The sequence below is a fragment of the Triturus cristatus genome, chromosome 7 (assembly GCF_964204655.1).
Source record: "Triturus cristatus chromosome 7, aTriCri1.1, whole genome shotgun sequence".
NCBI lineage: Eukaryota > Metazoa > Chordata > Amphibia > Caudata > Salamandridae > Triturus > Triturus cristatus.
The window spans coordinates 1,153,672,767-1,153,684,679 of record NC_140590.1 but is presented as its reverse complement, the minus strand read 5'-3'; the positions used below and the strand labels follow the sequence as shown (position 1 = coordinate 1,153,684,679).

Below are 11,913 nucleotides of genomic sequence, written 5' to 3'. Positions count from 1 at the left end.
CAAGCTCTAAACAAAGAGTTAGTATCCTGAAGTTACCAATGCTTTGTGCCCCAAACTGATTTGAAATCAATTGTGTCTTTCCAATAGTCACAGCCTTTTAGGGCTAGTTGGGAAACAAAAAATTCAAATAAGTCAATTTTGTTTGGGTAAGCATATTTTTTCCATGTGCGGAGGTAAGGTTAAAATAAAAACAAACAGGATCTTAAGGACTATGCCCTGAAAAATCTGCAAACTTGTCCATATATGTTTTGGAGCTACCCACTGGAGGGGTCAGGCAATGCTCTCATTGTGTAAAATTGAAAATTGTATGTGGAATACTAGTTCTGTGTAAATAATGGTGTGCATAGTGACGCTAACAAAATATTTCTCCATAGATAGCAGAGTTAAGATGCAAATCTTCACTTTCAAATACAGCATAATATTCGGCTTCTAAGAACATTGATGTAACAGTTTTTACATCCCAATCGTCAGAAATATATCCAGGGGTAATCACGTCACCCATTGCACCCTAAAAGACGTAAGTAATCTGCAGTGTCTCTGTAGGACCAATAATACCACTGGGACCTCATCCCAAACAATTCCTTCAAGTACTGGAAAAGCAGAAATGTTCAAGAGGGACAGGACTCTTTGCACTTTGTGGGAAGACGAATGTGGTTTCAGCCCCTCGACTACCAGTTCTGCAGTAGAGTGTTCTAGAAGATAGTGTCCATTTATTGTCAAGAAGAAAACAGTCACAAATCCAATCCAAAGAAGCAGGAAAAGCAATAAGATGGGTATCCAAATGTACAGCCATGGAGGGTTCAGATAAGTGTGTTTCAGCTAAAGAAGAAAATCACGTACACCATGTAGTGAAGAATCAGAAGAGTCAGTAGAGAAGTCATCAATATCGACGAAGTAACCAGAGGCATTCTGTTGAAAAACAAGAGCTGTAGCTGGCAGAAGAGAACTGGTGGACACCACCAAAGGTAATTCATCATAAACAACTGTGTTGTTATAAGTAGAAGAAGCTAGCTGTATACTCACATTCAATGTATGGTTTGTATTAGTGGCGGTAACAGGAATAAACAAGCGCTCATTCTCCGCCCTCCCCGCCGGGGGGAAACAACATTGGTGTTTCTTAAAATTTCTAGAGGAAGTTCCAGTAGGGTAGTGAGAGGGGTCTGGGAACTACCCAGGAGTCCTCGTGGCCTACTGTGTATAACTAGCCACATGATACAATTTTACTTGATCAATGGAGACAAGTTGTTTGTCTTTACAACCAACAAGTGGTCCACGCCAAATCACAGTTCTTGTACCTTGTATGCCAACGACTGGCACCGGTGCATAGTAAGATGGGAAAAACTTCTTCTTTACTGCAGTCTTCTCTCAAACTAGATCCCCAATTTTTGGAATCCAGCCAGAAGGTGCTGGTTGCTCCTTCACTCAATCAATGGCAGGCTTTTCAGAAGGGTCTTTCGACCACTCATTCCAGAAGTTTTGTTATTCCTGTAAGGCAGCGAAATGTTCATTTATGTCAAAAGGTGTATCTGCCGCCACTGCACCAGGATTGTCAAGATCTGGAACGTACATTTTTATTGCAAACAAGATCTCGCATGGAGTCTGGCCACCCAAAGATTACCTGGACAGATTATTTAATGCTCTCTGGCTACCATACAAGCGATGGATCCAACTACGACCTGAGCCTAATACTCCAGCTTTTAAGGACTGCTTTAGGTCACGGCTCTTCCTCTTCACTATCAAATTTCCCTCAGGATGATAGGGCAAGGAATAATTCACAACCACACCCAGCTTTCCCATAGTATCCCGGTATGTATTAGAGGCAAAAGCAGGGCCCTGGTTTGAGTGGATTGCAGCTACTGCATGTGTCCAGATGAAGACTTGCAAATCTTCAATAACAGTGTGAGCCTCCGCTGATCATAGTAGCCACACTCATAGGAATCTGGAGCAAGCTTCTACAGTAAATAGAATGAATTTAAACACACCATCTGCATTTAGAGGACTGCAATGATCTAGGTACATGCATTGGAGCGGTTTGTTTGAAACCAAGAGAGATGTCTGCGGTAGGCACACAATGGAGGAACGTTTAATTTGTTGGTAGAGGTCAAAGCTAAGAACATACTGTTTTGTCTGTTGGTACAGACCATGTCGCATAGCGCTTTTGAAATAGGAAAATTGTGGCTGCCACACCGGCATAGGCAGACGCTACACCCTCATAGGTAGCTATAATGAATTCTATTACAGAGTAAAACCAAAGCACTCAAATGTTATTATAAATTAGTATAAGGTCCACACTTTAAGGACTTGTTTTTCACAACAATTGTACACTTTATTATCTTGCATAAGAACTTGTATGATCTTCGGTACAATCAAAAGTTCACAGTTTCTTTCTTCAGAAAACAGCCTACACGTGTTTAGTCCCACAATGACTTTTTCAAGGCCATGAGAGTTTACAAAAAATAAAGTATATGTTAGAATATGTTATTTCTTGAACAAGGTAAATAAAAGAGAAAAGAAGAATGTAGAATGAAAACTGAAAATGAAGAAAAGGGACAAGCAAGAAGATAAAAATAGTTCAATCTCCAATTTGTAGTATCCAAAATGATACGTAGTCCAAATAGTGATAGTAAGACCAACATGGGAAGACAGTTGAAAAGGAATCCTCAAAGGTGAAAAAAGAAGACAAATTTGTGTGAGTCTCCAAACACCAGGAATGTATAGCATGAGTGTAGAACCAGTGAAATCAAAACGTAAACAGATGTTGAGAAAGATAAGGTCTTTACAGTTACAGACCCAATTGTTCAATAGGACCAACCTCATATATTAGATGTGAAAAATCAAAAGTCTAAGAAGTGGAATCCAAAACGGCTGGTTAGTGTCTGCTGCAGCACCTCCAAGCAAAGGTGTTCTATTACATGTTGTATTAAGTCAAACTGTGCTGCTAGTAAGAAAAAACAACCTGGCAGTTTTCAACACAAGAAATTCAATGGGTCAAACAAACCCCATGGAAATAACATCTGTCAAATCCTGAGAACACTCAAACTCACATGGAATCAACTGTGGTGGGCTGCGCAGACCATTGAGAAATATGGTAAAAAGTCACGGTCTCATGTTGTTATAAGATTAGCTCACTGTATGAGGGGGAAAAGGACTTGTAAGGAATTATAGCAGGAGTATAAGACCAGTAATATTAAAGTGTCAGCAGGTATTCAGAACCTTAATGAGAGTAAATGTCTTTAAAGTTAAAGATCCACATGCCCAAAAAGACCAACCTCATATATTAGAAACAATAGATCATGAGTCCAAGTAGTAGAATCCAAACATGGTCGGTAGGTGTCTGCTGCAGGGCCTCTAAAACAATGATGTATCACACCGTGTTCTATAGTAAGACGTGTGACTAGTAAGAAAAGATAAGTTGGCAGTTGTCAACACAAGAGATTCGTATGGGTCTAGTAAATCCCAAGAGAAAAATGGTTGTCTTATCCTGTAAAACTCAATTTACATGGAGTCAACAGTGGTGGGCTGCGCAAACCGTTAGAATGTGTCGTATATTTAGGTTGTTATATGATCTGCTCACTGTAAGAGAAAAATGTGTCATAGTTAAAAAGTAAAGAAGAACACTACACTCTCAATTCGATAAAAAAGTTAGAAGAGCTTACCAATAAAGTAATAGAGGGTTTAGACATCCTCAAGTACTGGCGCAAAGACATGTAGAAATAGAGTAGATTTCCCGACTAAACAGAGAGAGCAGTTTTAATGAAGGCATGAATAAAACCGGTATAAGTTAAAACAAAAGTCTATCTGTAGACGTTCTTTTCACACAGGTCTTACCTAAATTAGTAGATCTCAAAGTGAGAGTTCTTTGTGTGTTATCATGTGACGGAGTCCATAGTAATCTCCAATCTGTAACATAGATGTAACAAGTAAAAAATGAAATAGGCCACCAGTAGTGGTAGTATATATAACATGGCTAAACATGTCTCTAGGTGGGGGGTGGAGCTTGCCTGGCTCCAAGATGACCGCTAATTAGCAAACCTCTGTGAGCCCAGCACACTATCTGAGATTATCCTGGAGACAATTGTCTAAATTTACCCCTGCTCACCTGGACAGCGGTCAGTGCCTGGGCAGATGCGAGGGCTCTGCTCACCACTCAACGGGACAGTACGCGGCCACGGGACTACTTCCTATGATTAAATGTGTGGTTGGCGGCTGCTGCAAGATTGGCGGCCTTAGCGGCTGGCTCCCCGGAAGGCAGACCGGGGTTCATGCCTGGCATTCAGCGTGGTCTCAGTCCCCGGAGAGACTGTTGCAGTGAGTATCGATCTGCTGTGCCCGGTCTACTGTACAGCCCGGAGGTGACATGATGGGTAGCCCCTTCACCGAAGCAGATAACAGGAGAAATGCCTTACGTAAGACTGCAGCAGACTTTATTGGTTCTGAGCCGAAGAGGCATTCCCTAATGAGAGAGTGGTTCCAGGTGCCAGGTGCCTGGTGCCTCAGGGACTCCCTGCTTGACTACTGCTGTGATTGCGGCCCGCATGGGAGCCTCTGACGATATTAAACATCGCTCTGCTCAGTGTGGATCCTATGCAATGAAGTCTTCTCTATAGCCCCGGTTCCCCCATAGCCTAAGGGGACTGACGACCTTTACTCTGCGATTCAGATATACACCAAAGTTTGCCTTGCAAGTTACTCTTTGATATAAGCGGGAACAGGGCACATACCCCGCTTAGATAATCTAATTAGTCAACTGCGACTGGTGTGCTCGAAGACCTGGGGGAGGCTGGTTGTGCCCTAATTTTTAGCGCTCACCATCGGACCATACGATAGTGGATTTTAAGAGTCATCATCATGGGCAAAACGGTTAAATCGCAGTATCCAAGCTTCAATTCAAGCCACGCAAGACCCCCAGACACAAGGAGTCTGACACTAACGCCGTGGAATCTGGCTCGGAGTCCAATGATACCACTGTAAACTCGGATCTGAAACAGATCCTTGCAGCGATGTAGCAAAGTTTAACAAAAATCAGTGGCAAAATTGATGTCCTCTCCTTCCGGATGGACAGAATGATGGAGAGACTGGATAAACACACAGAATGTCTAGATGCTGTGGAAAAAAGAGTATCAGATGCTGAAGACATAATAAGCGATGAGTCGTCTGCACAAACTAAGCTGGATAAAATGCTTAATACACTGCAGGCAAAAACTGAGGACCTGGATGCCTGCTCTAGACGGAATAACGTACAAATTGTAGGAAAGGCAGAGACTGACAATATGGAACTGTATATAGAACAACTCCTAATAGCGCTGTTGGGCAGAAAGATGTTTTACTGATATTTTCATGGTAAAGCGCGCCCATCGCTCCTTGGCGTCTAGACTGGTCCGGGTCACCAATACCCATCCAATAATTGTGAGGCTTCTGAACTATAGAGATCGTGATGCTGCTCTCAGGTAGGCAAGGGAACTGAAGACACTGACTTATGAAGGCATGGAGATGTCCACTCCCTGATTTAACACAGCAAGTCCAAGATGCACAGCGTCAATTTATTCCAGTTAAGAGAAAACTTTGTGAACTTCACCTAGAATACAGTATGCTATATTCAGCCAAGCTGCGGATACTCTCTGAAGGACGGCCATACTTTTTCACAAACTCGAAACAGGTTCTCCAGGTCCTTAAATGAAGGGCAGGCGATGGCTCTCAACGGGAATCACCTAGAAACCCCTCCGGCATGCAGGACTAATCATTGGATCCAGAGGAACAATAATTTCTTGATTGGAGTATCCTACGGGTCGGAGCGATCTCGGCGAGATGCACGTTGGGGCTTCTGTAAGCTCCTTGCTTTTAGCTAAGTGCAGGCGGTCACATACACTGGCATTCCTACAAGCAGAATAGCTTATGGCGATGTATCTGCCCCAGAGTGTGGCCAACGATAATTTGACATTGGCTTTGTTCTTGAGTACTTGACAAGACTGTTCTTACTAAGTGGCTGGCTGTGCTCTTGCCGCATGATGATTCCTGAAGCGGGGAGAGTTTAGAGGCCCGCCCCTACAGGGTGTATAGTGGGACACCTCTCTTCCAATGCTTGCATTTATTCTACGGATGTGGGGACAGGGGTGTCAAGGAATGCTCTAAACGTTCCTTGAATTTTACGATGGGTGTTCTGTTAACGGACTATATTGTTTTTAAAAGGACTGGGCTTCTCATGGAGATGGTTAGCCAGTAACATTCACCCCTCTGTGTGCTCCACAACATGTAGAGTTTAGCTTTTAGTTTTTTACCTTGGGGTTCAGTTGTGAGGGACAAGGGTAGGATTTCATATTGCTATGCCAAGTTAGAGTTTGCATGGTGTGGGTAGGTTTTCTAATGGGGTTACTGTAATGTTGTTACTATTGAAAAATGTTGCTATATCTTAGCTGGTTATTCACGCTCGTCGTCCTTGCTGTCATGGGGTGATATGGGTGACGTAGAACACACTGATGCTGGACAGTACGATTGCTCAAGGATCAGGATGCTTACATGGAATGTAAGGGGGGTAAATTACCAAATAAAGCTACGTAAAGTTGTGGCATGTCTAAAGAGACGTAGATATTGCTGTATTGCAGGAGACACAAAATAGCGGAATTTTGACACAATGCAGACTTCAGGCACACTATTGCTCAGCTGGCTTTACCTCACATGCCCGTGGTATCCTTATTGGGTTAACAGTAAATCTGGTATCACATTGCTGGAGGTCTGTGCTAATTCGGGAGGTAGATTTTGAATTGAGCACTGTCATAAGGATGGGCTTGCGCTACTACTGGTTGGGGTACATGGACCCAATCACGACGATATGCACTTTTACCATGCACTTAACTTTAACTGTATTTTAGATCGGGACGGGACCGCTTAAAAGGTCTTCCTCGCCAACCCTCGGTAATGGCTAGGGCTATTGCAGACATAGCAGAGCACATGGGTCTACCAGACATTTGGAGACACCGTTCTCCAAGCGGTACAGGGTTCACGCATTATTCTACTGCCCACGACATTCACACCTGTATTGATTTTTGGTTGTTATCAAGAAGCCTGGCCTCCTTTGTAACTAAATGTGACCCCCTTCCAAGAACCTATTCGGATCATTCACCCGTCTTATTGGATCTAGTACTCTGCTCCAGCAAACAAGCTGTGTTTATTTGGCGATTTCCACCGTATTCCTTGCTAGATTTGGCATTTAATGCAGGATTAGCCCAAGCCATAGAGGAGCTTTTTTAGAACAATGTTGGCAGTGTAGATAACTTTGCCACAGTCTGGGAAACCTTTAAAGTTTACATTTGGGGTGTTGCAATTTCAAAACATGCTGGTGTGCTCAGAACATTACAAAGCAGATTATCAAGTTTGCAAAAAGATATTGCTGGGATGGAGCTTGAATATCAACACTTGGGGAGCCCTCAACTAATAACTGACATTAAGGTAAAGCTAGACGAATATCATGAGACTGCGGATAGTGAGGTAAAACACCTTGGCAAATGCAAATGTCACGGTTGGAGAGTGTATGGGGAGAGAGAGTGGCCGGTGCTACTCTAGCGGCCTTAATGCGACCTAGAAGAGAAGCAGGAGTAATAATGGAAGTTCAGGATAAAAATGGTCAGCCATTTCATGATGCACACCACATAGCTGAAAGGTTCTGTAGATATTATGCTCAGCTATACAGCTCACAAATTACCCCTGATGACGGGGATATTCGGGATTACTTGGAGCATATACATATAACATAGCTCACTACTGAACAGAGGGAGTGTCTTATGGCACCCCTAGACACCTGGAACATCTACTCTGCACTTAAAAGTATGCACGTCGCAGGAGCACCTGGAAGAGATGGCCTCTTGGTGGCCTTTTATAGGATCTATCAGGACCTCCTTATAACTCATTTGATCATGCTCTATGAGGAGATGGTAAAGGCCGATGTGATGCCACCTTTAATGAGAGGAGCTATGATTGTAACTATTCTGAAGCCAGGCAAACGACCCCATAATAGCTCCTCCTACAGATCCTTATCATTATTAAATGTGAACACTAAATTATTTTCCAAAATTCTAGCGAATAGACTTGCTCCGATCGTACATGTTGTTGCGAGCCCTGAGCAGGCTGGATTTGTGTGAGACCATAGTATCACATATAACCTTAGAATGTTGTTAGGTGTTATACAAAGCATTGACCCGGCGGTGAGGTCTTCGGCGGGCTTCTTGGATGCTGACAAAGCCTTCAATTCTGTAGAGTGGGCGTTTCTTAAAATGGTGCTTCGTGGTATTGGAGTGGGCAAAGTATTTTTGCGTTTGGTCACGGTGTTATATACATATCTGCCAGAGTCTGTACAGGTAACTCGTGCACGGCTCCCCTGAATTACTAGAGGTACTTATCAGGGCTGCCTTTTATCGCCCTTATTGTATGCCTTAGTTGCTGAACCTTTGGCATGAGCCCTCAGGGAATATCATGGGCACAGGGGTTTGCGCATTCCTGGCTATAGCCTTATTATGTCGGCATACGCGGATGATATGCTGCTGTATGTTTGTGACCCAGAGAGGAATCTCTCCCCTATACTCAGGGAGGTAGTTTGATTCAGGGGCCTTTTTAAACTCCGCGTGAATTGGGATAAGTATATCATATTCCCTCTGATACCCACTAAAGCTCCATTGGACCCAAAGTTAGCGTTAGAGTGGAAGGCGGACTCAGTAAGATACTTGAGCATACAAATTCACACTGATCCTGCAATAGTTATGTTAGACAACTATGAGAAAGCTCTACACACATTAGAAGAAGATATATATATATATTTTTTTAAAACATTCTGTTTATTCAACATTTTGCTCGGTTACAATACATATGTTCATCCATCGAACATTAAACACAGGTTTTGACACATCAACAATTGTTGGACCCGAGCACCAAGGTACCCAGGGGCTGGGTTCACCTAAGGAATACCCTATCCGGGCCTGTGAGTGAGAGCGTGTCGACAAACAGAGGATCATTCCCAGTTTCCAAGGTAACCCTGCTAATACCCACTATACACGTCCCACATCACCCACACTTTCCCCCTCTTCCTATTACAGCCTCTGCTTTGATATATAACCTTCTCAGTCTGACTACACCAGTCTATTTCTTGTTTCCAGGCAGTCAGGCTTGGCGGGAGATCTGCACCCCAGGCCCTGGCCTAGAAGAAGATATTGAATGGTGGATCAAATTGCCACTGTCGGTAATGGGGCGTATTGCTCTGATGAAAATGGTAACACTCCCCAGGTTCCTGTTTTTGTTTTAGAATATTTCGATGCTTCTGCTGTGGACATTGTTCGTGGCTCTGTGCTCCTTACTTATTAAATTGGCTTAGTCCGGAAAGCATCCAAGGGTTAAGGGGGAAATTCTTTCATTGCCTGCTGATATGGGGGGTCTGAATGCGCCAGACCTAGAACTATATTATAAGGCGGCACAGTGCTCACATACGCATTACTGGCTTCATGGCCCGCACGATTTACCACACTTTTATACAGAGAAAGATGCAGCAGATTTTTACACTCTAGACCACACACTATTCTATGACCTGGTGAGACCTCATAGTTTATTTGATTCATTAAACTCTACGACATATGCTTGCCGGAATTTACTGGTAAATCAGGTTGGCTCCTCATTGTATTCCCCACATGTACCACTGGAATGGTGCTTCTGGTTTCCGGTTGAAAGGGAGAAAGGGGTGCTACAGGCTCTAAAGGTATTAGGAATATCCAAAATGGGGGATTATTTTCAGGGCGGAGTGGTCAATAGTTGGGAGTCCATTGCAACTGAAGCACATGTGCCGTCAGTGTTTACTTGTTTCCAATACTATGGAGCTCAACATGCACTGGAGACATCCTGGAAGATGACATGCAGGAACCCCGTGGACAGGCCAGCGCTCTCTCTTTTAATATAGACAGATGCTCCTGTAGCATTAGTTGCAAAACTTCATGCATCTGCACAGGAAGCCAGGAGACCTACTATGTTTAAGGCACACCTGGAATGGCAAAGGGACCTCATAGGCTAATCGATGATAAATGTGGGCAGTATTGTTGTGCCTTGACCAGGGAGATCTCTTTAAGCGGCAGGCACCGACTAATATACTCTAAATATAGTGTACTATACACTAGAGGGACTCCATCGATATGGTTTACATGACACTGCAGAGTGTCAGCGCTGCCAAGTGCAAGAGTCTGGGTTTGTTCACACTGCGTGGTATTGCCCAGAAGTGCTTGAATTCTGGAAGAAGTTTTTTCATGAGTAGGGAAACATTACAGGTTTTTCACTAAACCCAGACCCATTGCTCGCTCTATTGGGCTGACAAGGCGGTGGATAAGAGTGTCAGGAGACTTGTGCCCATGGGGTTGCTTCTTGCTAAACGCCATGTGGTGATGCACTGGGCTAGGGCCCCCTGATACTAGAGGACTGGCACACTGACATGATAAACTTTAATACACATTCCGATACATACAGTGATCTGAGTTCCCCCAGAGCAGTCCTAGGAGCTTCTGGGGTCCATAACAAACGTACTTGGTAGGCAAGGAGGCTGGAGAAGTAGAGGGAGAGGGTGAAAATGCTCTGAAATTTTGTACATTAGCTCCATCTATTAACCCTGTAGGACAGATGTATATTTCTGTGTATGATTTACTGTCTCTTCCCCTTACTGCTTGCTATAACCACGGGGCGTTTTATGATTGTTGTGCTGTCTCATGTCACTCTGAAGCAGTGCTGTGTTCAAGATACTGTGATGTATCCAGCCAAGTCATGTGATTGTTTTTACCTTGTCACTAAACAAAATAATATACACCAAAAAAAACAACCTCGTCTTTAGGCCCCTATTAGTTTTCAAATTGGTTTCTTAAAAAAGTTAAAGAATACATGAGATGTATTGCCCTTTCTTAGTGACAAAACAACCAAAGTTTAAGTATGTAAGTTATGCAGAAGGGACCCATCAGTAATAAGACGGAATACAATGAGCCATTAGTACATGGCAATAAAAATAGTACATGGCAATAAAAATAAGTCAAAACCAACTGTGGCTGCAGATGCTTCGTATCAAAACAATGGGTGTGAAAAAGTAAACATACATAGGTTGTAATGCCCATTGTTCTCGACAACACAAACCAAAGTGGATATAAGACATCATGACTGCACTCTCATGATCAGGCAGGGTGCCCACCTGTTTGCTGACACACACCACTTACACTCCAATGTTAGTTCGGTCCAGGAAAATTCACAATATGTGGTACCCCGTACAGAAAAAAACTAGACTTTGTGCAGAGTGCTTACCTCTGCAAAATTATGACCCCATCTCAGTGAGAGGAGAACTGCTGTTATACGCGTCCTATTTAATCGGAACAGGACATACATAGATGAAGTAGAAAGTGAAAGGGGGCTCCATTTAGGCAGAGTCCCCAAGAAAATAATGCAGATAGCGGCCATATTTGAATGTGTTGAGCGTAATGATTAGAATGGACTTCATTACAACCGGGTCCATAAGAATGTAAAGAAAACCACTGCCATCTATTTAGGAAGAGATATACTTCTAGTACTAAACTGAATAAAAGTCAAATGAAAAGTTAATTTAGCATCATGAATATACGCAACTCCATTGGTCTAAGACCCTAAGAACGTGATGAAAAGACTATGGCCATATTATTGTGGGAAGAGATATGCTCCTATGTTTAGACACAAGTCGTCTAAATAATAGAAAAAGACAATTGGACAAGTAAAAAATGTCCAAATCACAATAAACCTCTGATGAACAACGCAATCCCAAGTCGCAAAGTGTGGTTGAAGTAATGTAGACAGTTCTCCAGCCCTAATAAGCAAAAATGGGAGAAAGATGTGAAAGAATGGGCGATAGCAGAAGAAATTAGGCTAAAGGGGTGCAGGGTG

At 43.1% G+C, this 11,913-nt stretch overlaps 1 pseudogene; it reads right to left on the bottom strand.

Moving 5' to 3' along the window:
• Positions 1-202: 202 nt before the first annotated feature.
• LOC146811308 (uncharacterized) overlaps positions 203-11,913 on the bottom strand; it is a 37,382-nt pseudogene continuing 25,671 nt past the window's right edge.